Genomic DNA, 25,044 nt, shown 5'->3' with positions numbered 1-25,044 from the left:
CCCCAGAAAGCTTATCTTCATGAGTTTCTCCCCGAAGAAGCCAATTCATGATTCTTCATCACTAGAGTTCAGCTGCAGGTTATTATTATTATTCCAAGATTGTTTAAATGTTCATTACTTGTTAATCTCCAATAAGTGTCATTTGAAAACTTATTCAATAGGCATTTTAATAGATAATGAAATTTTACAGAGTTGAAGGCCTAGTAAATTTGTTAGTACTTTAGAAAGCTTACAATGGATTACTGTAATTATTAAAAACCCAAGGAAGAATCATTTAGGCCTCTTTTTAATTATAGTAACTGACATTGGCTTGCTGTTTTCCAGGTTCTTTTCTTGAGTAACCTGTGGTGTTTGTAACAGTTACTTTTGGGTTGAGGAGTGTAGTAAATCTAGTACTTTAGTGTATAGATTTGACTCAAAATTAATAATAATTTTCTTAAAAATTTATGTTTTTTTGAGTAATTAGAAACATTTCAGTGGCCTGTATATAAAATAAACAGCGACTTTGAGATCTCTTGTTAAGTGCCTTTTTCAGATGTATGCTTCCCAAACAGAAACATCTACAAAATATGTGTGGAACAGTAAATGTCGAAAAGTTTGTCAGTGATAACTTTATAGGTGAAAACAGGGTTTGTAAAGTGTTTGAAAGCAGCATAGTGAATTGCAACTGTAAAGAAACATCCCAGGTACTCTTGAGTTGCTAATACTTTAAGAAAATTAGTTGTACTAAATTCTATAAATCAGCTATGGTGCTTTGTGATATTACCATAGTGAATTTTGAGATTATATTTTGTGAATGAAAATGGACTTGAATTCAGTTTTCCATGACAGGGAAAATTCAGGGACCTTGTCTATTTTGTTTCCTGGCTTGCTGGGAGATTTAGTACATTAATAAAATGTTGTCTTAGTATTAAGAGGAATTGAGTTTGAAGACCAGACCTTTGTGGTAGTCTCCATCTAGTAACAAAATATACTGTGAGGTTACTGAGGACTTTAAGTAATCTATATAAGTTCTGTATCCAGTATTTTTTTGTGGAATGTGAATATTACATTACTGCTCATAATTAGGTAATTCATTCAGTAGTTCATTGGAGATTTTATAATATGTCACATATATAACAGGAGTTGGAGTGGTTGGAATGAGATGAATTTAGTTATACATCAGAGTATGGATTTCAGTGTCTGATTTTTTTTCAAACTTGTTTTGAAGAGATGTTTTTCATTTTTGAACCTGGGGCAATAGTATTCAAAAGGCACTCCTGATTACTAAAGAACACTACATTTATACATGTGAGGCACATTATTTTGTTCACTGCAGCAAACTTTGAATGTTTCTTCATTCTCTATGGAAGTATATCTGACCAATTAAAAAACTAACTTGGGAATCAATACCACAATAAAAGCAATCTGATGAACTCTTGAATTTCTTTGAGAAATCAAATGACTGCTTCATTAAAACAATATTTTCAAGAATAATCTTGGTCTTTGAAATCAGTGAAGTAGCTTGAGATAATATAAAACTTGGAAATAGTGATCTTCAAAAGTCACCCTGCCAAATCAGTTATTTGCATCTAAAAAAAAAATTAGCTGTGAGGCTTACTTATCAAAATAAGAATTTAAAGAAGTTTTTCGCTTTTCTTTTGGCAAGAATTTCCAAACTTTCCATTTTATTATTCTGTATATCTCAGTTTTATTATTCTGTATATCTCAACTAAGGCTTCAGTTTTGAAACTGAAGCCTTAGTTGGCATTTCACATTTAATGCCAGCTATTGAAAAGGTGGCCTGTCTTTGATATTTCCTGATATTATAACTTTGGAGGTACTGGGGTGGTTTTTGGAAGAATCTTCTATTAGAGATTAAGATATTTTAAAATATTTGTAATCTTGAGACATAAAAAAAAATCACCTTGGTCCTTTGCATCTAAATTTTTAAAAAGTGTCATATAAAAGTTTGTGAGATAGCTTTGCTTTTTATGAATGAACAACAGGTTTGAAAATGATGTGTAGCTCAGTATCTAAAATAACAAAGCTATATTTTTCAATAAAATTACAATTTCTAATCAGTTGCTATTAACCTAGCATACTAACATGATATGTTTTCATGTATTTTATAAGAACGTGGATAAAAAAACAGCCGTGTTTCTAAGTGGATCATTCCATGAATATCAGTAATTTTTACAGTAGAAATCTTTAATAGAAGTAATAAAGGTTTCACAGCTTAACCTGTTTAAAAACTTTTTGAAAGTAGTCCTATTACAGATTGCCAATTTTTGCTGCACTAAAGGAAATCCCTGAGATGATTATTAGTGTTTCACAAAAGTGCAGAGAATGTGTAGTTGTGATATTCAAATTAATTGAAGCAATTAATTTTGACATATTGTATCCCACCAATGTGGAATACCTATAATTTAAGATTTAAACTTAAGTAGGTGCTTATCTTAAACAAAAGACACTTCTCTTGAACTTGTGCTTTGAAGTCCACCTCATTTTTTAACATTTCACCATCTAGGGTACCTTTTAAAATATGTCTGAGTGGTATGTCCCCTAAATTTTTAAGTCAGATTCTTTGCTCTCATCATTAAATGAAAACAAACCCAACTTTAGCAAGAACATTATAATTTCACTGCTTCACTTTTATCACATGCCCTGGGGTAAATCAGATGTATGCAGTCCTTAGGCTACACTTTGAGAAACACTACTCAGAAGGCAGTAAGACCAAGGCTAAGACTGACTGGAAGTTCTTCCAGCATGAAGAGTCTGTGACCAAATTCAATCAGTAAGTTTGTACTACCTCAAGGGCAGTCATCACATACTGTGTCAAATTGTGATATTTCAAGTTATACCTGAGGAAAGTTTTGAGTGTAACTTCACTCAGCATTCACAGGTGATCATATTATCCTTCAGAAGGCAATTACAGTTTCTTGAAATGCCAGTATACTGTACAATTTTTTTTTAAACTGATGATCGAGTTTAGATGCTTCACTACTGAGCTACATCCCCGGCCCTTTTTATTTTTAAATTTGAGACTGAATCTTGCTATTGCTGAGGCTGGCCCTGAACTTTTAATCAATCCTCTTACCTCAGCCTCCTGAGTTGCTAAGATTACAGGCATGTGCCACCATGCCCAGCCTTACTATATATCATTTAAAAACTATTACAAAAAAAAAAAAGAGATATACCTGGAAAAGGATATACATGGAAAATCCATAATTGTATTTGTTTTGATTTTTTTTCTTTAAAAAAAAAGGGTATGGTAAAAATTGAATTAAGTGTCAATCAAGAATTCTATCTAAAAGTATATATAAATAGGAGAAAATGAGGGAGTAAAGGACTTAAAGGATTAAATACCATGAAGCATTGACACATCTACTAGAATATAAAGTTATGTGAGTCTGATTGAGAATCCAAGTAGTGAAATAACTTCACACAGTGAGGAGATAGTGTACAAAATATCAAAAATTTAATGAGTGAGTTGGATCTTATGAAACCTTAGAAAAATTTAAAATATTATAAAATATTGGTTAAATAATTAAACCACTTGTTTTAAGCATGGTCCTCACGTAAAAAGTTCAAGCAATACAACAGAAGCTGTTGAAATGGAATAACTGTGATCCTAAAAAGGACATATAAGTTGTATTTTTTATAAAAGGATTAAAGACCAATAACAATTAAAAGGAGAAATGAGGATAAAGATTGTTTAAAGCTCTGTATTTCTCAAATGTTTAGACTGAACTGATTGGTGTAGGAAATATCTTTTATATCCCAACCCACAAAAGTTTCCTGAAACAGTACAAAGTAGAGTGACCTCTGGATATTTCTTATTCCTATCTAATCTTTATAAATTGAATTCATTCCAAAATCTTTTATTAAATAAAAAATACTGAGAGTATCCATTAAATTGATTTTATAACTTACAGTTTGAAAAACACCAACCTAGAGTGCTTGCTAAAAATGAAAGGCCCCATCCCTAGGTGATCTGATTCAGTGATTCTGGGGTGGGGTCCGGGAATTTAGATGATAGCTAGTGCAGCAAGTGATTCTGAAGTCAGTGGGAGGTCCTTTGCCAAAACTTTGAGAGGCTCCCCTGTAAGGGATGGATAGCTAAAGATTTAGTTGTATATGCTCTGGAGTTGGTTGACTGCTGAAGTCTTCGTCCAGCTTCATCTTTCTGTATTTCAGTCAGCCTGGTTGTTAACACTGAGCCCCTCCTACTTCTTTGTAGATGTTCCCATAGGTGTAGTGCAGGGAGCAGAGGGTTTGCAGGCAAAGAGCCCTAGGTGTTGTTGTTGCTTCCTAGCTGAGGGACTTAGAGCATGTCATTTCATGACTCTTGAACTCCCATTATTTATTGTATAGGTAAAATGGAATTTTGGTTTTTAGTTGTAGATGGAAAAATACCTTTATTTTGTTTATTTAGTTTTATGTGGTATTGGGGATTTAACCCAGGATCTCACACATGCTAGGCAAGTGCTCTACTGAGCTAAAACCCTAGCTCTAAAATGGGTATATTAATATTTACTGTGCAGTAGTATGAGAACTATACAAGACAGTAATGCGTGTAATGACCCTTATGCATATTCAGCACTCTATAGTATCTGTTTCTATAGTTATATTTTACCTCACTCCACCCTCCACTGTTTGAAATTTTTTGAAGCTGTACCTTTTAGTTTTTCTTTACTCTCCAGTCATTCTCAACTTTGTATCATGAGACACTGGTGCATTTTAACTTGATATGAGTTACTGGAGAGGTAATTAGGAAAGGAAATAATAAGAAAAACCAAGAGAAAAGCTGAAGCATGGTGAATTCAATGATCCTTCAGGTTTGAGGAATGACTTCCATCTCTGTAAAAAGGCTTAGAGTAGGACAGGAAAAATCTCTTCGTATTTCAGGGTCATTAGTTGACAACACTGAGCATTTCTCTGGTGACTTTGACACATATTTAGGATGTTTTAGAGCATCAGTTTTCAAACTGTTTTCATCAAGACATATGTGACGAATGCGTATACATGGGGCATTATGATTTCCCTGGCTATAGATATAGATAAATTATGCTGAAGGTTTTATAGGTAGTTCATAGTTCGATTAAACCATTCCTTTTCCTATCAAGAAAGGAAATCAGAATACAAGCCAGGATAATAAAATAAATAAAAATTTTGAATATTCTCATATATACCTATAAAATTCTTTATAAACTGTAACTTTAACTGTCCTAATTACTTGGAAGCATTCTTCATAACCAGTAGAACTTACCTTGTGTTAAGGTGTGAAGAAGATTGGGAAACGTTACATGTGTAATGCTTAGTAAATGACATTGCACAACATAGGCATAAAATAAAAAAGAGGGGCAGGCTGAGGAGAAAATGAATGGGAAATGCATTAACCCGGAAATCTCAAACAATGTGAAAAAGGAAAGCTAGGGAAAATGAAATGTGATCAAAATGCAAAGAAGACACAGAAGACTACAGGTATAGTATGGTTTTATCAAATACACATTTTTATCAAATATACATTTCTACACATTCATGTAGAAATTTTAATTTATATGAATAAATCAAAATTAAGTAACTTTTGTATTTCCCCACCTTTAAGATTATAGTTGCCAAGAACATGTTTCTTCTTCACTGAATTTTAATTTGCAATACTTTCATGATCTCTAGTAAGTTTAATAGATCGTGTTTTGAAAACGTTTTTGTACTTTGATGTATAGTGGTATTGAAAACAGATTTACAACCCTTTTTCTAACACTTACAAAAAACTTTTTTTCTTCAAGTTTCTTTTTCTTTCAAAAGTTTGGCATTAAAATTTATTTGATAGCAAAACCTAGCCCAAACTGTCATAGGAGTTTTTAAAATCGTTTTCAAATCCATTTAGAATGTTCACGTTTTACTGTGTAAGTAGTAATAGTGACTGATTCATTATGAGGTGTTATGCCAGATCTAGTTAGAAATGTTACATGATATGTACTATTTGCACCACTTAAACATTAAAAATTTAACAAAAATCTGAATCTTGAAACATATCTGAACTTGAGGGTTTTAGGTAAGGGATTATGATCCTAATACATTAATTTACTTAGTTCACAAAGTGAAATTATCTGATATTCCTACCCATTTAACTTAATGAAATTCCTTCTGCTAATTTTGATCATTGATCATCTGAACATTTTGAGTTCATTGCAAGCTGGCAAATCATGGAAACATTTTTAACATTATATATAATTCCATCGACTGTGACTGTGTCTCCAAATATAAGAGTGTAAGGCATGAGACGTAGAAAGTCAGGTAAGCAAAATATAGTAGTTAGTGTTATTTGTACTTTCCTGGACAAGGAAAGCTTAAACATACACAGGCTGCTTAATTTATATTTAAGTTAGTCTTTTACATTCTATTTTGACATTGTGATTCCTGTGTTGATGTAATTTTTGTTTTATTAAATAAACATATAAATCCATATAATATTTGAAACTTCTATGTTAACATTTCTTTAGTGTTGAGTGCTGAACAAATTTTAGGCTACTTTCGTTATTTGTTTACTATTCAAGTTTCATGAAAGGGCTCTATATCCTTTATTGTGTTTCCACTTTTATGCATTTCTTTCAATTTATCAGAAAAAAAATAGAAAATGGTTTGGTCTATTCTCAGATAAAAATGTTCTCAGGTTTTATTGTTTTATAGAGATTTTAGATTCCTTTGTTTTCAGTAATAAGAAAATGTTACGAATTTGCCTTTTACTTTTAATTTCCTATAAAATCAGTTTAGGAAAATAAAAAGCATGTCATATAAGGAAGACTCTAAATGCCTCTCTAGGAATAAAATAATAGGTATATCTGGTTTATCCTTATAGTAAAACTTAAATCAGTCTTCATTTGATGTAGAGTGGAACTGTTAATGCTAAAGAATTGCTTATTGATATGATTTATTGTTTCTTGACATACATAATTACATTCCTTGGTGTAGGAAAGTCACAGATGGAATAATTCAGAGGGAGTCTTTTAATATTATTGATTCCTTTTTTGTTTTTTGGGTACTGGGAATTGAACCCAGTGGCACTTCACTACTGAGCCACATTCCTATCCCTTTTTATTTTTTATTTTGAGACCGGGTCCCATTAAGTTGTTGAAGGCCTCACTAAGTTGCTAAAGCTGACTTTGAACTTACAATCCTGCCTCAGCCTCACGAGCTCCTGGGATTACCTGGTATGTGCAGTGGCACCCGGATGTTGATTCTTTTAATATTAAAAAATGCTGGGTTGTTTTTCAACTTTTGGTGTACTTCTCAAAACTTATCCAAGTGTAACATTCTCATTGACTGCAAAGGGAATATAGTGGGACATAGAACAAAGTGAGAAAATAAATCTCTATATACAGCTGTCAAACTTTTGTTATTTTTTGAGTTGCTGAAATTTTCATTTCCTCCTTCTTTTCCTTCCATACCCCCCCTCCCTTCTCTCTCCACCTTTTCATCTCTTCTTTTACTCCCAGCCCTCAGCTTGTTGTATTCATTAATGTACATTTGCGATACTACCTGTAAATACTGTTAAGTTGAGAATATAGGGTTGAACTTCATTTTTTATAACTGATTTTAAAGATTTGTAGTTTTTGTGTTGTTTTTAAGTATTTAACACTAGTTGTGTATAATAAAATTGTTGATACGTGACTTTGAGACTTATAAACTTCCCTACATGTAAGTGTCAATTAGGAAGAGATTATGAGGAACCTTTAACAGGTCTAAGTGAAATAAAAACATCTGTTGTTTTTGTAAAATAAAGTGAACTAAATGCCTTATTCAATCATTTTTATTTCTTAGGGTGATAGAATGACTCCAGATTTTGATTTATACGTAGGAGAAAGTTGAATGTGATTTTTAGAACAGTTTCCCAAGTAGTATTTTACATTACCGGGAAGGGAGAAAGATAATTTGGTCCAACGGCCTCCTTTGCTGTACAAATTTTATTTTTTGCAATTTTTAGATGAGAAGTAACCTATTTTGATGATAAGAAAACTAAGTCTCAGATTAAATAACTTGTCTGAAGTTGCACAGCTAGTTAGTGATTTTACCAGGCTTAGATGGCCTGTCTGCAGTGCTGTAATCTCCTAGGGCTTTTTCTATGTTTACTTGCCATTAGGGCCTCATTCCAAGAAGTTAGAAATGAAATGTTTGGGACAACTTTTAGCCAAGAATTACCCCCACTTTTTCTCCCTCTCTAAAGAAAAATCTTCATTTTGAGGTGATAATGTTGGAACTCTGTAAACATTTATCACTTTTGAGGGAATTGGTTGAAAACATCTCTGACCCAGGCAGGGCCTGTTGTAATTTTTCATCTGCGAGGTCAACCTTAGTTTACAAATTGACATGTAATCAACTTATTTTTTTGGCTGTTTTATCTAGTATAGAAATGTTGATAGCAAATATTATTTTTAACATTTATTAATTCCCCTAGTGCATCAATAGAAATCATTTGTTCTGTCCTGAGAAATTGAGTTTTCAAAACTAAACAGCCTATGTCTGTGCTCTGGTAGTTTTTAATACTTAATCAGTGAAATATTTTATAAGAGGAGTTAACAATATAGCATCAATAGTGTTATAAAATAGTTTTCTGGCATTTGCTTGGAAAGGAAGTTCAATATTAGTGGAAAAATTAATAAGTAGATTTACTTCACGGCCTTTGCTTTGCTGTATCTGATGAACAAACATGAATTAGATATAAGGTTGGTCAAAAGTTCTACCTCATCTGTTTTGGAAGTGTGTTTAAGGGTATATACTCTCGATTTATTTACCTAAGGTTGTTTTTATTGTGATAAGTAGAATGAATTTTATAAATTACACATTTGTATGAAGGTAGCACATCAATTAGAAAATACAAAGTAACATTGCCTTATGGTACTGTAGGTCCTATTCATCTGAAATTATTTTGTCTTTGCAAATTCAGCAAAGTCATAGTCTAATTCAGATATAGAAGATTAAAAGTTTGTCAGTCTTTTTTTTTAAACTTTAAGTGGGTTTTCTTTTTCCCTGATCTATGAAATATCTAAATAGTATTTATTTTAGCAAAGTGGCATTTTCCAGTGATGAATCTTATTATCATACTCTGCTTTTTTTGCATTATTTTAGCCAAATAATACTTTTCCAAAAGTTTTAGGTTTCCAATTGTTGCCTTACCTCCTCCTCTCCCCATAGTAAACAGTTTTGCCCTGTTTTCATTCAGATAAGTTGGTAACTTGAATTAGTTTAACTTTTATGGCATTTTACACATTTTTTTCTCCTTGTTTTCTTAAGACATGTTCGAACATTTTCCAAATTAAATAATTTGATTAAGTGCTGGTGAGAGTCAGATAGCAAAAACCAGTATCAGTTCAATTGAGCGTTCATAGATCACATACCTACACCTGTTGATGCTTGACCTAGACTTGAGGATCTAGAGATAATATGAAACAACCCTTGTCCTCAAAGCAAACATGTTTTACTGGCTGGGAAAGCCAGTTGATGTAAATATCTATCATATAAGTTAATCTGTGCTAATTTGTAGAAAACATGGTGCAAAGTAGTACTGAGTAAATACCAGTGGAAAACTGGCCAATTCCAGTGTAAGAGCTAGACCTTGAAACATGGGGGGAGTTTATTGCTGTGTTGCTCTTTACTATTATTCTCATTAAGACTGTAAAACTAATTTGGCTAGAGCACTAGAATGGATTTTTAAAAACCACTTTTATTTAAATATTAGTGCATTTTTTTGGCTTCTTATATATTTATAAGGCCACTGGCTTTTTTTTTTTTTTCAGTTGTAGTTGAACGCAATATCTTTATTTCATTCATTCATTTTTATGTGGTGCTGAGGATCGAACCCAGGGCCGGGCATGTGCTAGGCGAGTGCTCTATGGCTGAGCCACAACCCCAGCTCAAGTCCACTTACTTTTTAAATAAAGCTTTAAATTTATATAAACTTATATTCTAGTCAAATATTGTAGACTTCCTTTTTATTTTTACTAATGTCACAATCTGTAATGACAACATGATTGAACTGAAGGGGGAAGAAGTTTTTGACTGTATAACATCTCAGAGAATTCCACAATTACTAAATAATGGTAAAAGCATACTTAATAGAATGGTCATTTGAACTAAATATAAAGGGACCTGAAAACATGCCAGTACAAATATACACTACTGTAGTTAATACTTCACTTATATAAATTATATTAATCAGGAATATAATTTATATAATCTTATATATTAATAATCTTATATAAGATTAATAATATTATATAAGACCTGTAGTGTAAGTATTAGCATGAATTTCTAAAGAGGTGAAAGTGTGTTAAAAATTGCTTTTTATCCGTGAGAAATTACAGATAAGTTATGCTCAGTGCTTCCATTGGGCAGTTTTTAGGTTTTCCAGGATGGTTTCAGCCTGAAACTCCTTTCAGTTGAGGTTGACTCCTTGGGATTTTTGTGTTTATTCTACCTCAGAATTTTCACCATTTTATTTGTGGCCTTCTTTTGATTGGACACTTCTGGATATCAACCCAGTTTAAATTAAAAATTTGCTTACAATTTTTTTGTGCTTGGCATTTCACTTGCTACCCCTGGGTTCTTTATTAACAAACAAATGCATTCATAAGTTAAATCATAAAGAAGCAGGTCTTGGAAAATATTTCTTCATAAACTCACAGCATGGATAATGACCCTAATTGTTTACATTTTTTTGGGGGGGGGTGTTTACTGGGGATTGAACTCAGGAGCAGTCAACCACTAAGCCACATCCCCAGCCCTATTTTGTGTTTTATTTAGAGACTGGGTATCACAGAGTTGCTTAGAGCCTTGTGGTTGCAGAGGGGTGGTGCCTGGCCCTAATGTTTTCCTTAAAGCAGTGAATAATTTGTCTTCCATCATTTGTCTTGGGGATGTTTGGCATCATGGAATTCTGCTCATTTGGCTATTATTGTTTACCAGTCCTCATGGTAATAGTGAACTTCTCTACAGGTTTCATATGTGGACGTGCATTCTCATCTCATTTGGTGCTATGCAAGGTTAGACCCAGAGAACATGTTCAGATATGTTATAAGACCGTGATTGTGTTTTATGTTAATAATTTTTTACATGCAATCTCTATAAATAATGTAACTCTATATAAATTTTTTGAAGCTTGAAAGTTTTTGAGGAATGGAATCACACAGAAGCACAGAGTGTATATACCTCACACACACAGGGACTTTATTGCTTGAAGAACAATGACAATGAATTGGTTGTTAGTGTTTTTCTTTTTTGCAGGGGGGAGGGAAGCAGTAACTGGGAATTGAACTCAGGGGAACTTTACCACTGAGTCACAACAGGCCTTTTTGTTTTTTTATTTTGAGACAGGGTCTCACTAAGTTGTTGAGGGCCTTCTTAATTTGCTGAGGCTGGCCTCAGATTTGCAGTCCTCCTGCCACAGCCTCCCAAATTGTTGGGATTACAGTTGTTGGGATTGTTGCATAACTTGGCCCAGCATGTTTTTTTTTTTCCCCTTTAATTTCCTTACATGTGATCTTATGCCATTACTTATATATATTTCAAACATAGCCAGATGTCTTGTAAGTCTAATGTATAGATTTTAAGAATTAGATGATCTGTGTATGTTTTTATTAAGTAGATATTTTCCTAAAAAGTTTTTATTTAGTTTTTCAAAATGGAACAATGCATTTTTTATTGACATTATAATTTCAGGATGCTTTATATTTATTTCTAACTGTTCTTTAGTTAACAGTGGGTATTGGTGTTACAGATTGAAGTTTTACTATTCCCAGTTCTCTTTAAGTAATCAGTTGTCTGTCATATCTTCTTGGTAATTCTGGGTCCCATATATTGAATTGTCTGTATTTTATGCAACATGTATTTACTGCATTTGGATAATCTGTTAAGAGTTGGTTAAGAGTTCTGGGGCTTGTAGAATAAAAAGACAATGGCTCTGGTCTTAGGATGTTTCTAGAATATTAAAGACACACCTAGACCAGATGTTAAATAGAAAGTAAAGGTGTCATGATACCCATGGAATATACCCATGAGTATAGGGTAGTAGGAGGTTTAAGGAGGGGAAATGGGATGAACCCGAATTTTGAACTTCAGTTGTACAACTAAATGTCTAAGCATCCTTACAAAATGGTTACTTAACTCTGTTAGAGAGAAAATGGATTTACTAGAGCCCCTAGGCTAACCCCACTTGGGCCTAAATATGTGATTATTCAATCCATTAGCCTCCAGACTTTTAAAATGCTATTATTCTCTTCAATAAGAGAACATATCCTTGATATGTATATGTTCATTTACAAATTATGTATGCTGGATTATTTATGTAGTGTGTGTGTGTGTGTGTGTGTGTGTGTGTGTGTGTGTGTGTATATATATATATATATATATATATATATACAAAATATTAAGTATATTACAAATTCTAGAAGATAAATTGAATGTAAAGGAAAATTCTAATATTTTCTTACACCTACTCTCAGTGGACTGTGTTGTTCATGTTTTGGGTTTTGGGAACCCTACTTTGGAGACTGCTGGTAAAAATTGGGCAGTATTATACCATGTCTAGGTAAGTTCCAAATTGGGCAGTGTCACACCATGACTAGGTTAGTTCCATGAGATCAGGGACTTTCTTTGTTTGCTGCAGTATCCCCATCATCTAAGACATAATAAGAACTTAATAAATACTATTAAATGAATATGCAAAATTAGGGTGTTGGTAGGGGAAAGAACAGTTTAGGTCAGCATCAGCAATCTGGCAAATACTGGTAGGGACAACATTTATTTATTGCTGTTTCTCTTTTGCCCAGAAAAGTGCTTGCTGCAAAGTAGGGACTCAGTAAATATAAGTTGGCTTCATAGGAGTGTGGATGGTGTGTTGTAGGTCAGCATGAGGGATCTGGCAGAGGCCATAGGTCCGTGGCATGAGAAGGTAAGTTCCCTTAAAGCAGGACATTGTATGGAGATAGACTGACAGTAGGTAGGTGGAGAGATCAGCCCATGGCAGGTCAGATTGTTAGCAAGAACATCTCTGAGGAACAATGGTTTTGGTTGGTTACCTCATCTCAAGCAGTGAGATCTGGATTTTACTCATTTTTGTATCCCCTGTCCTAGGATATAGTGTGGTAGGTATCTACTTAATTTTTGTTGAATTGCATCTCTGTTTTATATTTATATTGGAGGTCCTGAGCCTGCAGGAATGAATCAAAGTCAGGATCAGAAACCAGTAAATGAGTCCTTTTCTGAATGAAGTATGGTCCGTGGTACAATAGGCTGATATGTTTTTAAGCCTTGCAGTGTTAGCCCATGTAGAGGGTGCTCTAGTGACCAGAACTTGTGTTTTCCTATTCCTTCTTCCCTATCATTGATATTGGGGTTATGTCATAAATCATCCCAACCAACACTATTAAAATTGGGACTGAATTTATTTACAAGTAAAATAAGGTATATTACATTTCCTCTCCTCCTTTTGGAATATTCTTACTCATGAAATAAACTTGTCTTTTGTTTTACTGAACATCATCAGAGTTGGGAAGAAAAACATTTTCTCCCTGAGAAGCAGCTTTGGCCACATGGAGCCAAAGCTCTGCCACACTGGTCAAGATAGGCACCTCCTTTTATCTCACTTAGACATGTTTATTTAAAGCAGTTTCCCATCTGTACAGTTAATAAATTATTATATTCTAGTTGCTTTTTTGACACTTTATAGTAAATGTAGGAAGTTCCCCTTTGTTCTTATAAAGATGGTCTAATCTGCCCAAGCTTCTCTATAGTTGAATAAAAAAATTTAATTTCTTTTGAAAGCCATCTTAGTTTTTGGTACGGTCTCTAAGTAAAGTACTGGACATCTTTTCTCTCGTCCTGTTAGTCATGAAGTCATCAGATCTTTATTACAAGGCTCTCATCCTTATTATTGCTGAGCAGTGGTTATATCATACTCCTGTTATTTCAGCTTAGAGTTTACATTATGATTTCACTGACATTATTTTATTTGCACTTTTCTAACTGTGCTATGAGGTACGTAGTAGGATATCATCATTCTCTTTTTACAGATAAAATTAAGTAGCTTAACTTAACTAATAAACTCAGACAGTTATTTTTAAGTAGTTGCAACAGTCTTACCCAAAGTCAAGTGGCTTGACCCAGGTCATTGAATTTGCATTGGCTCCTCTAAGATCAGAACATACTTATTTTGGCCATTCCTTCTGTACTTCCCATGTGCCATATAGAATTTATCTTTTTTCAGGTAAAATTTGCTTTTTTCTTTCTTTTACTTGTTTTCAACCTGCTAGATTTTTGTAATACCTGAAACAGTGATGGTTTAGAAAATATGGTGGTTTTAGTTGTTTATGTCTTTTGGGCTACAAACTATCAGTGAAAAAATTGGTCTTTAATTTCTGATGTACTTAAATCTATTTGGGCATTTAACTAAGTGTTCAAAGATCATGTAGGGAATCTGTACATCTGGATGAAAAGCAATTGGAAAATATGATTTGAGATCTAGTTATTTGCAATACTCTTAGTTCCAGAACACATTTAGTTCACAATTGGATATCACCTAGTGTTTCCAAAGAAATACAGACAAGTGCTGAAGTATTTTTTTCTTTTTGAATTTAACATACATTTTAATTTGGCACTTTGTAGCAGGAGAGGTTTCATGGGTCAGTTGGAAAATGTTAGAGAATCTAGTGTAGCTCTGCCAACTATAAAAGAGAAGACATTTCTATCTAAAAGTTATTTCAGGACCAATTATCCAATTAATATTTTACATAATATAGAGGTTTTATTTGTTAGAATCTTATCTCCAAATTCTCCACAAGAAAAGAGGCCTACTAATTATTTTACTCTGAGAGAGTGATAAAAGATTGTTCACATTAAAACTCCAGAACTTTTAAAATTTAAATGTTTCAGGGTTGACACAGAAGCAGTTAAATTAGAATGTTTATTTCTGTAGATTCTCTTTTCTTCAATTTAATTTTTATACTTTGTATTTGATATTTATACTGCCTTTGGGACATAGTGTAGTATTAATGACTAATGAAGAGGTTTGTTGAAGAATTTCAGTTTGATAAAACCAGAGCATCATATGCTTATTGAATAAGGCATGTAATGGTGGAAGTGATTAGAAGCCATTAACTTTTTTATTTTTTATTTTTTTGCTTTTCATTTGAAGTGGACTGTGAATATAAAAGTCATGAGAATAATTAAAAATAGAGTAATTTCCTACCCTCAATTCCTACCGTTCCTCCCACATCTGATACCAGGGCTTCACACATGCTAGGCAAGCTCTCTGCCTCTGAGCTACACCCCCAGCCTTTTTGTTTTAAGAGAGGGTCTCGCCAAGTTGTCCAGACTGGCCTCAAACTTGTGAATCTCTTGCCTCAGTTTCCAAGTAGCTGGAATTACAGGCCTGCATCACCACACCCACCTGTTGGACCTTCAGTTTCTAAGCGATGATGTAAACTAAGAAGCACCTCCCAACAACCCTGTGAAGTAGGAATTATTGTCTCCATTTTAGATGTGGGAACTGTCTCAGAGGCTTGCCAGCTTGCCCAGTCATTCTTCTAGTAAATGTTGGAGCTGGCATCCATCCCAGTTCATTTTGTCTACTGAGACCACCTGCATAATCACTCACTCCTTTACCTGCCTCTGGTGCTTCCCACAGTCATTCATACCACTCTGTAATGCATGTACTTCTCTGGACTTCCACTGAATTGTAATGTCATGGGTTTAAAGTGTGGCTTTCAAACACAGGATAAAATTTCCTTTTCTTAATTTGTGTTCCTACATCATCAAACAGATTGTCATATCTACAGTTGTTCCTCAGTTACTTGTTTCTTGAATCACTCCAAGAATTTAGTAAAATTCTAAAGTTGGTATTATATAGAGATGAAGTATCTGTGATTTTAAAAAAACATTATACTACTGTAAGAAAAAGATAGTAATTTTGGATTCAGATAACTTAAACCTAAAGAGAGTAGTAGAATTTTAGCTCTACAAGGCACATTTCAGATGATTTTAGACTAATATAATCTATTATTTTAAATTTGAAGAAAACAAGGCACAGAGTAAGGAACTGGCCCCTGGCTGTTTGAGTGGCAGAGCTAAGTCTAAGATGTAAGACTTCTTGGTGTTTTGCTTGCTATAGAAATTTGCTAGCTCCCAAATGATGTGGAAAACATTTTTGGCCAATTTATGGTACATCCATACAGCAGTAATATGGTTTTTTTGTCATTATTGTTTATAAATGGTAAAAAAATTAAGAACTGTAATATATTGTTAGAGTGAAACTATAATACGTTATACACATTACTTTGAAATCATTTTATCTTAGTTGACTCAGTGGTAGGTGGTATATGGTGATTTTGGTAGCTAACATTGAGTGGAAACATGGCTTGGGTGTAGCTCCCCGTGTCCTGTGAAAACAGCAGGGATTTGCAAAACAATAACACATTGTTAAATGGCATACCAGTTTATCAAATGCCCTGAGTTTATTACAGTTTGATTTTAGAAAAGTCATCCCAGCCTCACAGTAGCTCATCCTAATCTTAAGCAAAAGAGCTTTGGAAAGTTATTCCTGGGCTGTTAGATTTGTTCTATCCATGAAAGAATAAACCTCTCAAAGCTGATCAGGAGAAAAGAAGTTTGTAAAACCATAACAGATTTAGTTGTGAAAGAGTGGTTTAACTGATCTCTGTACTGTGGTGCCTCATGGTGGCCTTATTAGGAAACTACTGTAGTGAAATATAGTGACCACATACCTTGCCACTGTGACTGAATCCCCTCAAATGTATATGGATTAAATATTAGTGAATTAAGAGCCCAGATGATATTCCTAGGTTGGTATTTGTATAAGTTTCATTTGGTAGAAAATAACTTCAGCTTTGCAGTTCAGGGAGGAAACCTGAGGAATCCTTATCACAGTTAGGTTCCTGGGAGCTTGCCTGGGGAATGGCCACACTCAACCATAAACTCCTAGAGAATAAGTCTGGGTAGCAGCCACACTGTTCCACTCCTTTGTATAAATTAGAAAATAGGCACCCTTTCTTGAGAAAAATTGTCATAATTGGTTAATTTTTTTTTTTCTTATAACAAGACACTTCACTGCCTTCTGGTATGAAATTGTAATAAAATACAGACCTATCCCTAGGTTTGTGCATTGCACAGCTTGCATGAATATATGTAGAGACCCTAGGAAATCATGTCTTTAGACCTCAGATATTAAAATATCACATAGAGGTCTGTAAATATAGTTCTTAAATAAAATTTTAGTTATTTGCTAGGTGTGGTATGTATACCTACAGTCCTAGCTACTTGGAAGACTGAGGCAGGAGGATCACAAATTTGAGACCAGCCTGGGCAACTTAGCAAGACCTTGTTTCAAAACACAAAATAGAAAATAAAGGGACTGAAAATGTAGGTCAGTGGCAGAGTACTCTTAGGTTCAAACCTCAGTACAGAGAGAAAAGCTTATTTATGAAAATCATTGTTGAATGTTATAAACAGTTTAATAAAAAAAGTAATGGAGACAGTACTTCTGCAGTGCAGTACTGATAAAAGGTTCTACCTTCTGTTACACATCTTTTGGGCCAATAGATTTTATATACTTTTAAAGTTAGTCTGTCTTTTAGTCTGATTAAAAGAAGAAAATTTTCTGACCTTTATAAAGGAAATTTCTTATATTAGATGGGTGCTATAATAGAATGCAAAATGACTTTAAGCATCTACCTCTTTCATCTGTCATTAAAAGTTAATTGTCACATCATATATAAGTACATCTTGATGGGATTTTTAACATACTAAAAATTGGCAACCTGTGATGAAGAACGTATGCTCTGTGAGTATTTTAGTTAAGAGAAGGGGAACATGAACCTTTTATAAATCTTATGTGGCAGCTAAATGGAAATAAAAATTTTAATTTTTGAGGGAGAATAGCGATAGTGGATCAGTACTTTGTGTTTAGTTGGAAGCAGAAGTTATAGAATGCTGTGTGTCTGACTCTAGGGTGGTTGTTTAAGAGGCTAAGGTCTGTACAGGCTTCATTCCTTGCATATTTGGAAAGGTAGCAATATTGCCTCTATCTTTGTGCTAGTCCATGTAATTATTTTCTTAATGAACAATAATTGCCCTTTTATTCTTTAAGGAATGGCAATTGGCTGGATATTGAGCAGGAAATCTCTTACTATGGCTGGTGTAGTCTGTGTGCTCCCCTGGTCTAGTTTGGGTCTTGCTCAGTACCTAGTGATGATGCTTTAAGTGGTTATAACCATAGTTTCGCTGGGGCTTTTGTTTGACTCAGGATCAAATATGACATGGTTGTAAAACACAGGACTCCAAACAAAGATTTGAAACTCCTTACAGATTGGTAGAAAGGACAGTAAAATGTTGTTGGTTTGTAAAAAAGGAGAGTCTGCTTGTGGATAGTAGCTCAAAGGTGCTAATTTTTTTTTAGTAGGAATGTTACACATGAAACCTCAAGGTAATCCTGAACCCTTTCCTTTGATTTAAGACCCACTGGCTAATGATCAGTTTTCTTGCTCTGTAATACCTAACCTGCCCAGAGCTTTCTCACTAGCTTTCTAGCTCACAGGAGTCTGACAGATAGTGATTGTTTGAATCAGCATACTCTTCTATGCCCTTTGATGATCAGTTCTAAAGACCTGGGAGCCTCTGAGCATCCACGCTTAGATTCCACAACTGTTCACACTTTGCCCAGATATTACTTCTTCCCTATTCACTTTTGACCACATGCATTATAAATTGTTTTATTTTTACTAGTGTTATAATTTTAGGATATTTTAATAAAGGGTACCTTAAGGACCTTAGTTTTTAAAGCCCATTGTCAGAATAGGCTAATTCTAGTTCTTGCTTCTGGCTACATTAAACTCAGAATTAAAAAAATATTATTTTTCCATTGTAGTTGGACACAATACCTTTGTTTTATTTATTTACTTATTATTATATAGTGCCGAGGATCGAACCCAGGTCCTCACACGTGCTAGGTGAGCACTCTACCGCTGAGCCACAACCCCAGCCCTTCAAACCCAGAATTTTTAAGATTCCAAGATACACAGGGCCACATGATTAAATAATCAAGGGATACATCATCTTGTTTTAGGCTTAGACAGAGGTAACTTTTTTTTTTTTTTTTTTAGTTGTAGGTGGACATAATATCTTTGTTTTACTTATTTATTTTTATGTAGTGCTGAGAATGGAACCCAGGGCCTCACACATCCTAGGCAAGTGCTCTACCACTAAGCTACAACCCTAGCCCCCAGAGGTAACTTTAATAAGAAAGTTATATCATAAATTAAAAAAAAATTTTTTTCTTACTTCCTTTTTAGTTTAGGGAAAAGGTTGGGACTTCTGAGTTAAATAACAACAAAAAAATTTACTGTTATAAGCCAGTAATAATTATAATGTTAATTCAAGGAAAGCGTTTTTTAAAAATATGCCATGTTAATTTTATTTATTTATTATTTTTTTTATTGGTTGTTCAAAACATTACAATGCTCTTGACATACCATGTTTTATACATTTGATTCAAGTGGGTTATAACTCCCATTTTTACCACATATACAGATTGCAGATTCACATTGGTTACACATCCACGTTTATACATACTGCCATACTAGTGTCTGCTGTATTCTGCTGCCTTTCCTATCCCCTTTCGATTCCCCCTCCCCTCCCCTCCCATCTCCTCTCTCTACCCCATCTACTGTAATTCATTTCTCTCTCTCGTTTTTTTTCCCTTTATCCTCACATCCTCTTATATGTAATTTGCCATGTTAATTTTAAATGTATGATTTAGATACTTGATCATGGTATTTGGAAATCTTATTTCATTAAAATATGAAAACAGTGTACCTGAAAGTGATATATGGTTTATTTATCTCACAGTGTATTTTTAGAAGAAAAAGTAATTACATTGATTTGCTGAGTAACTTTTTACCCAGTTTCTGTTATGTTCTATTAATACAACAACTCTGCTAGTTTATTTATTCTGACTTCTAAGTAGTAAGTATTTTAGGTAAACTTTATAATGTTCAACATAGTTTGAAAGATTAATTAATGCTTGGTTCTTTTAAAAACCCAAATTATTCTATTAATAATCATCTAAGTCAGTTGTTTTGTATTATGAGGTAATACTAAAAGAGTATTGCCCCAGATATGAAATAAAGCTCACATTATCAATTTACTTTTTATTAGTGAAGATTTATAGCTCTGAATCCTTAGTTACAGTCAGGATAATAGCACAAGTTGCAATGAAGAAATATAAGAAAAATTGGAAAAAATTTATGATGATTCTTAAACAGTATCTTTAACAAATTTATGGTATTAATACTATAGTTTCAGGGATTGTTTTTGTAGTTCCTAAGTTGATATTGGTGACCATTCACTAAATATTTGCTTAGTAAACTAAATTATTGAGCTTTATCATACATATAGATAATGATTATATCTTACATGACTTGACAGCACCTAGTTTAGTACCTATTAAGAAAATGGGCATTTGTGAATGAATGACATACAAGGCAGAACTGAGAGTTTTGTAGGCTCTTTTGACATAATTTTAAGATATTTTTTAGATTTCCATGAAACCTATCCCAGTTAGTTTTCTTTGTTTTATATTTGTCCTTCCCTTTAAGAAATTAACAAAACATGACATTAAATACATATTTATTATCCATTTGCACATCAGATATTCTTCTGTACACTGTAAATATCTTGCTTTATTGAAGATCATGACAGGTATTAGTAGACATAATTTATCCAACCTTTTTACCTTTCCCTTCCCTTGTCTTTTCTGTCTTGTTCTTTCCTCTGTTCTTTTCTTTCACAGATTTTGAAATGGAACCTCTAATAGAAGGGGTAACCTGGATCACATAGGATGGGACTACATCGTAATCCAAAGCCACTTCCTTTTCTCACTTATTTAGGGACTCATATGCCTAGAGTCTTTAATTTCCAATTTCTGAAACAATTGGTTGTTTTTCTCATTTGCTTCGCTTTTTTCCCCTCAAGATTTAAAACAGGGTTCTGGGTCCAGCCACACTTCAGAAACCTAATTAAGTTGGTCTTTTAAATATCTACCTGAGAGGCAGTGTGGTTTAGAATATAATCATGTGTCAGACAACTCCTATTTCAGTGTCATCTATGCCACCTCCTAGCTGTGTGTATTTGGGCAAGACACTTAACCTTTTTGTATTCTGTTCTTTTCTATAAACAAGAAAATAATGGTTGCCTTTTGGAATCATTTTGTAAATTATAAGATATAATCTATGTAAGAAACTCTTGCTTTGTATATAGGCACTTAGCAGTTGCAAATATATGTGTATATGTATATATATGTGTATATTTTTTTTTGTAAAAAGACACTTGTTAGATGAGTTCAGTGTTTCTGTTTGTATTGATTTGTCTTTTCATGTGCATAATATATGATCTTATTTGTAATTATTTATGAATTAAAAAATAGATTCAGGAAACAAGTAGTTTTGGCAGGGTACTGATAATGGGGAGTGTGTGTGTGTGTGTGTGTGTGTGTATAATATATATATATATATATATATATATATATATATATATATATATAACACAAAACAAGCAGAACATTATTTAAAAGAATTATAGCATTTATTCAACAAATGTTTATTGAGCCTTCTGTGAGCTAGGTTCTGTTCTAGTTTCTAGGACTATAGTAATAATAATAATCTGGTTAAAAGTGCTGCCTTTATAAGTGTAACTTTAATTGGGAAAAACAGTGTCTGCAAAGATGGTAAAGCATGATGCTGACCTCGGGGAGGTCCCATACACTTGAGACCTGTGTGTCTTTTCTGTACTATTGAGTGTTTTCAACCCTTTTGGAGACATTCCTGTTCAGTATGAAAGGTGGTATAGAAGTTGTACTACGTGGAAGTATTTTGGGCATTCATTGTTATGCTTGGAAGAGGGTGCCTGGTACTCTGTAGTTGGCAGAATTAGGGACAAACCACATACATTACTTGTAGCTAAAGTACTATTTCTCTCTCTCTCTCTCTCTCTCTCTCTTTTTTAATATTCGGGATAATGGTCAAGTAAGCTAGCAGGTATGCCTTCTGGACCAAGAAGTGTCTTAAGCAAGTATGCTGTTCTTAATTCCCTTTTTAAAAGATACTGAATGGGAGGAAGGGTTCATTTAAAAAAAATTAAAAAAAAATTTTGTAGTTGTAGATGGACAAAATTCCTTTATTTATTTTTATGTGGTGCTAAGGATTGAACCCAGTGCCTCACATGTGCTAGGCAAGCGCTCTGCCGTTGAGTTACAGCCTCAGCCCAGTACATTTAAATTTTAAATAATTTATAAAGGAAAGGAGGACTGAGCTAACATTTTCTTTTCAAAAATTATTATGCAAATGAATGCTTTCTTTCCCATCCTTCATGTATTCATTTATAAATCAATCTTTATTCTTTCAGCATATTTTCATTAAGCATTTATTGTTTTCTAGGCACTGTGAATGTTAGAGTGAATAAGGGTGAGTAAGGTATATCTCTGTGCACCAAGAGCATATACAACAGAATGGGAGAGCAGGTTCTCTTAGAAGTCCTTGAGAAGATAACAGAGGGGAAGAATCTAGCACATGTCTGGGTATAGTAGATGTTCTGCACCTATATTGATTCCTGAGTAAAGTGATTACTCATTCAAGAGAAGTACAGACAGTCTGGTAAAGGAGGTCAGTTTTGGGATCCAGTAGTGTTTGACTACATTATTAAAGAAATCCATATGGAATCTTGAAATGGGCCTTGAGGATTGAATAGAGTTTGGGCATACTTCCCTGAGCATGGGAGAGGTTACCTTGATTTTATGATTTTCACAGTGGTACTGAATAGGCTATCAATAAATATTTGTTGGGATGAATGACTAAAGGGAAAAGGTGATCCTGGTGAGAGGAAACCTGCAAACAAGGGCATGCCAGAGATTGTGAAGCACAGGGGAGTTTAGAGGCTGCAGCAGTAATTCAGTTCAGCTGAAGAAAGGGTGAATGCAAGAGAAATGTGGCTTCTAGGTTGGATGAGGGTCAGGTCCTAGGGGATATAATTGCCAGGCCATGAAGAATTACTAAGGCAGACTCAGTTGTCTGTGCTGATGACATTGGAACAGGGCATAATGGGTGGCAGGAGCCTCAGGTGAGGAGACTGTTACAGCATCAGAGCTGTAAGTAATTGGCAATTCCTCTCAGGTGGCCATAGAGACTCTAGAAGCATATTTGGAGTCAAGTGATATTTTAGAAAATGAATTGACAGCATGCTTAAATACTTCAGTACTTAAACTGTAGCTCAATGGAATGGTTTTAAATACTTCCTTTTGCTGTAAGAACTTTTTTTTTTTTTTTAGAAAATGAAAACATCAAATTGAACTTACTGGAATAACTTTTTTTGAGAATTTAGCACTATCTCAGACATTTTCCCAAAAGGCCTTATAAACATTATGAAAGCAAAACAGACAACAAAAGTAAAGTTGTTATGTCAGTGTTTAGGTAATGTACAGTAGAGTTCAATTTTTATATACTGTAAATATATTTTTATTATAGTTCTTTTGGGCCTTTTGCTGTATATTCTGTGTTACACATACCAGAAGAGAAGGAGGTAATAGAAATAACCACATATCAGTATGTTACTTATTTGATGCTGCATTGTGGATTAGTAATAGTCCAGTGATAATTCTTAAGATCATCAGTCTTATAAAGTGATTTCTAAAAAAGGATTTCAGTGAGTTTTTTTTTTATTTAAAGAAAAAGAATAGTAATGCTGTTTAAGCTTTTTTTAGTACAATACATTTTTGTTAGTTTTCTTCAGAAAAACAATTTCAGCTTTTGTCTTCCTTTCTAGCATAAATGTATTACACTGTAAGAGATATAATATGCATGCTCCTTTTTTTCCCAACATCATAAACTCCATTAATATGATTATGTGTAAGGGTATATTGTTCAGAAAATTGATAGATTCTAGCTGTGGCTTTTGTATTACTAATGTGAATAACTTGTGCCAGACACTTTTATTTCAGTAGACCTCAGTTTTCTCATCTATGAAGAGCAAAAGGCCATCCTGAATGATCAGGAACATCCTGCAAGGAGTAATTTTCTATGACTCTGTGTTAAGAGCCAGAAGGGGAAGGATCTCCAATACATTGACAAATTGTACTATAAAATTCAAATGATTTGATAATCTTCACAAGTGTGCGCGCACACACACAGACACACACACACACACACACTCTCTCTCTTTTTATTTTTCTACGTGTGGACTAAAGTCTCCAAGTTTACTTTAATTGGAGAACATTTAAGTTTTTTATGCAGAATGCATGGCATGAAAGATAACCAGTAAATAATTGCTGGGTTTGTTGCAGCTGTGAGAGACATTGATGTGTTAAGGGATTACTCTTCAACGTAGTCTCAACTTCTCTTTGAGTTAGATAAGCAGTGGAAATAACTCTTGACATATTGAGACGTAAACTTTTGAATGGGGGATCACAAAAAACATACTGTGTTTCACTGCATAATCATCACAAGAGTTGTTTTTTTTTTTTTTTTAAATGGGGTGCAATCATTATGTGAACTTTTTTTTTTTTTTAATTGTCCTAATACTTGAAAATCACTTTTTACTCAACTGTCTTTGGTGCAAGATTAAGTTGCAGGTAATATATGTTAAAATTGAATAATCCAAATCAATGCACATCATTCCTTTGTGGCAGTGTAGCAAACATTTTTTTTTTATAAATTTTTTAAAAAATATTTATTTTAGTTTTCGGCAGACACAACATCTTTGTTGGTATGTGGTGCTGAGGATCGAACCCGGGCCGCACGCATGCCAGGCGAGCGCGCTACTGCTTGAGCCACATCCCCAGCCCAGCAAACATTTTTGAGGTCTGAAAAAAATAAGTTAACACATTAGTTATTGATTTATTATTGATTTGTGCGTTATAGTCTAAATATTACTCTTGAGAAAATTTACTACAGTGTTGCAAGTTTGGACTTAGAAAATTTAATCTTCTGAGTGTGAAGATTCTGT

General features: G+C 33.7%; 1 protein-coding gene across 6 annotated transcripts in view; it reads left to right on the top strand.

The window, feature by feature from the left end:
• Positions 1–25,044, top strand: part of Bbx (BBX high mobility group box domain containing) — a 266,094-nt gene that overhangs the window by 3,512 nt on the left and 237,538 nt on the right. The window lies entirely within an intron of this gene.

The sequence above is a fragment of the Callospermophilus lateralis genome, chromosome 10 (genome assembly GCF_048772815.1).
Source record: "Callospermophilus lateralis isolate mCalLat2 chromosome 10, mCalLat2.hap1, whole genome shotgun sequence".
NCBI lineage: Eukaryota > Metazoa > Chordata > Mammalia > Rodentia > Sciuridae > Callospermophilus > Callospermophilus lateralis.
The sequence above is the reverse complement of the archived record's forward strand: the minus strand, read 5'-3'. Positions and strand labels throughout refer to the sequence as shown.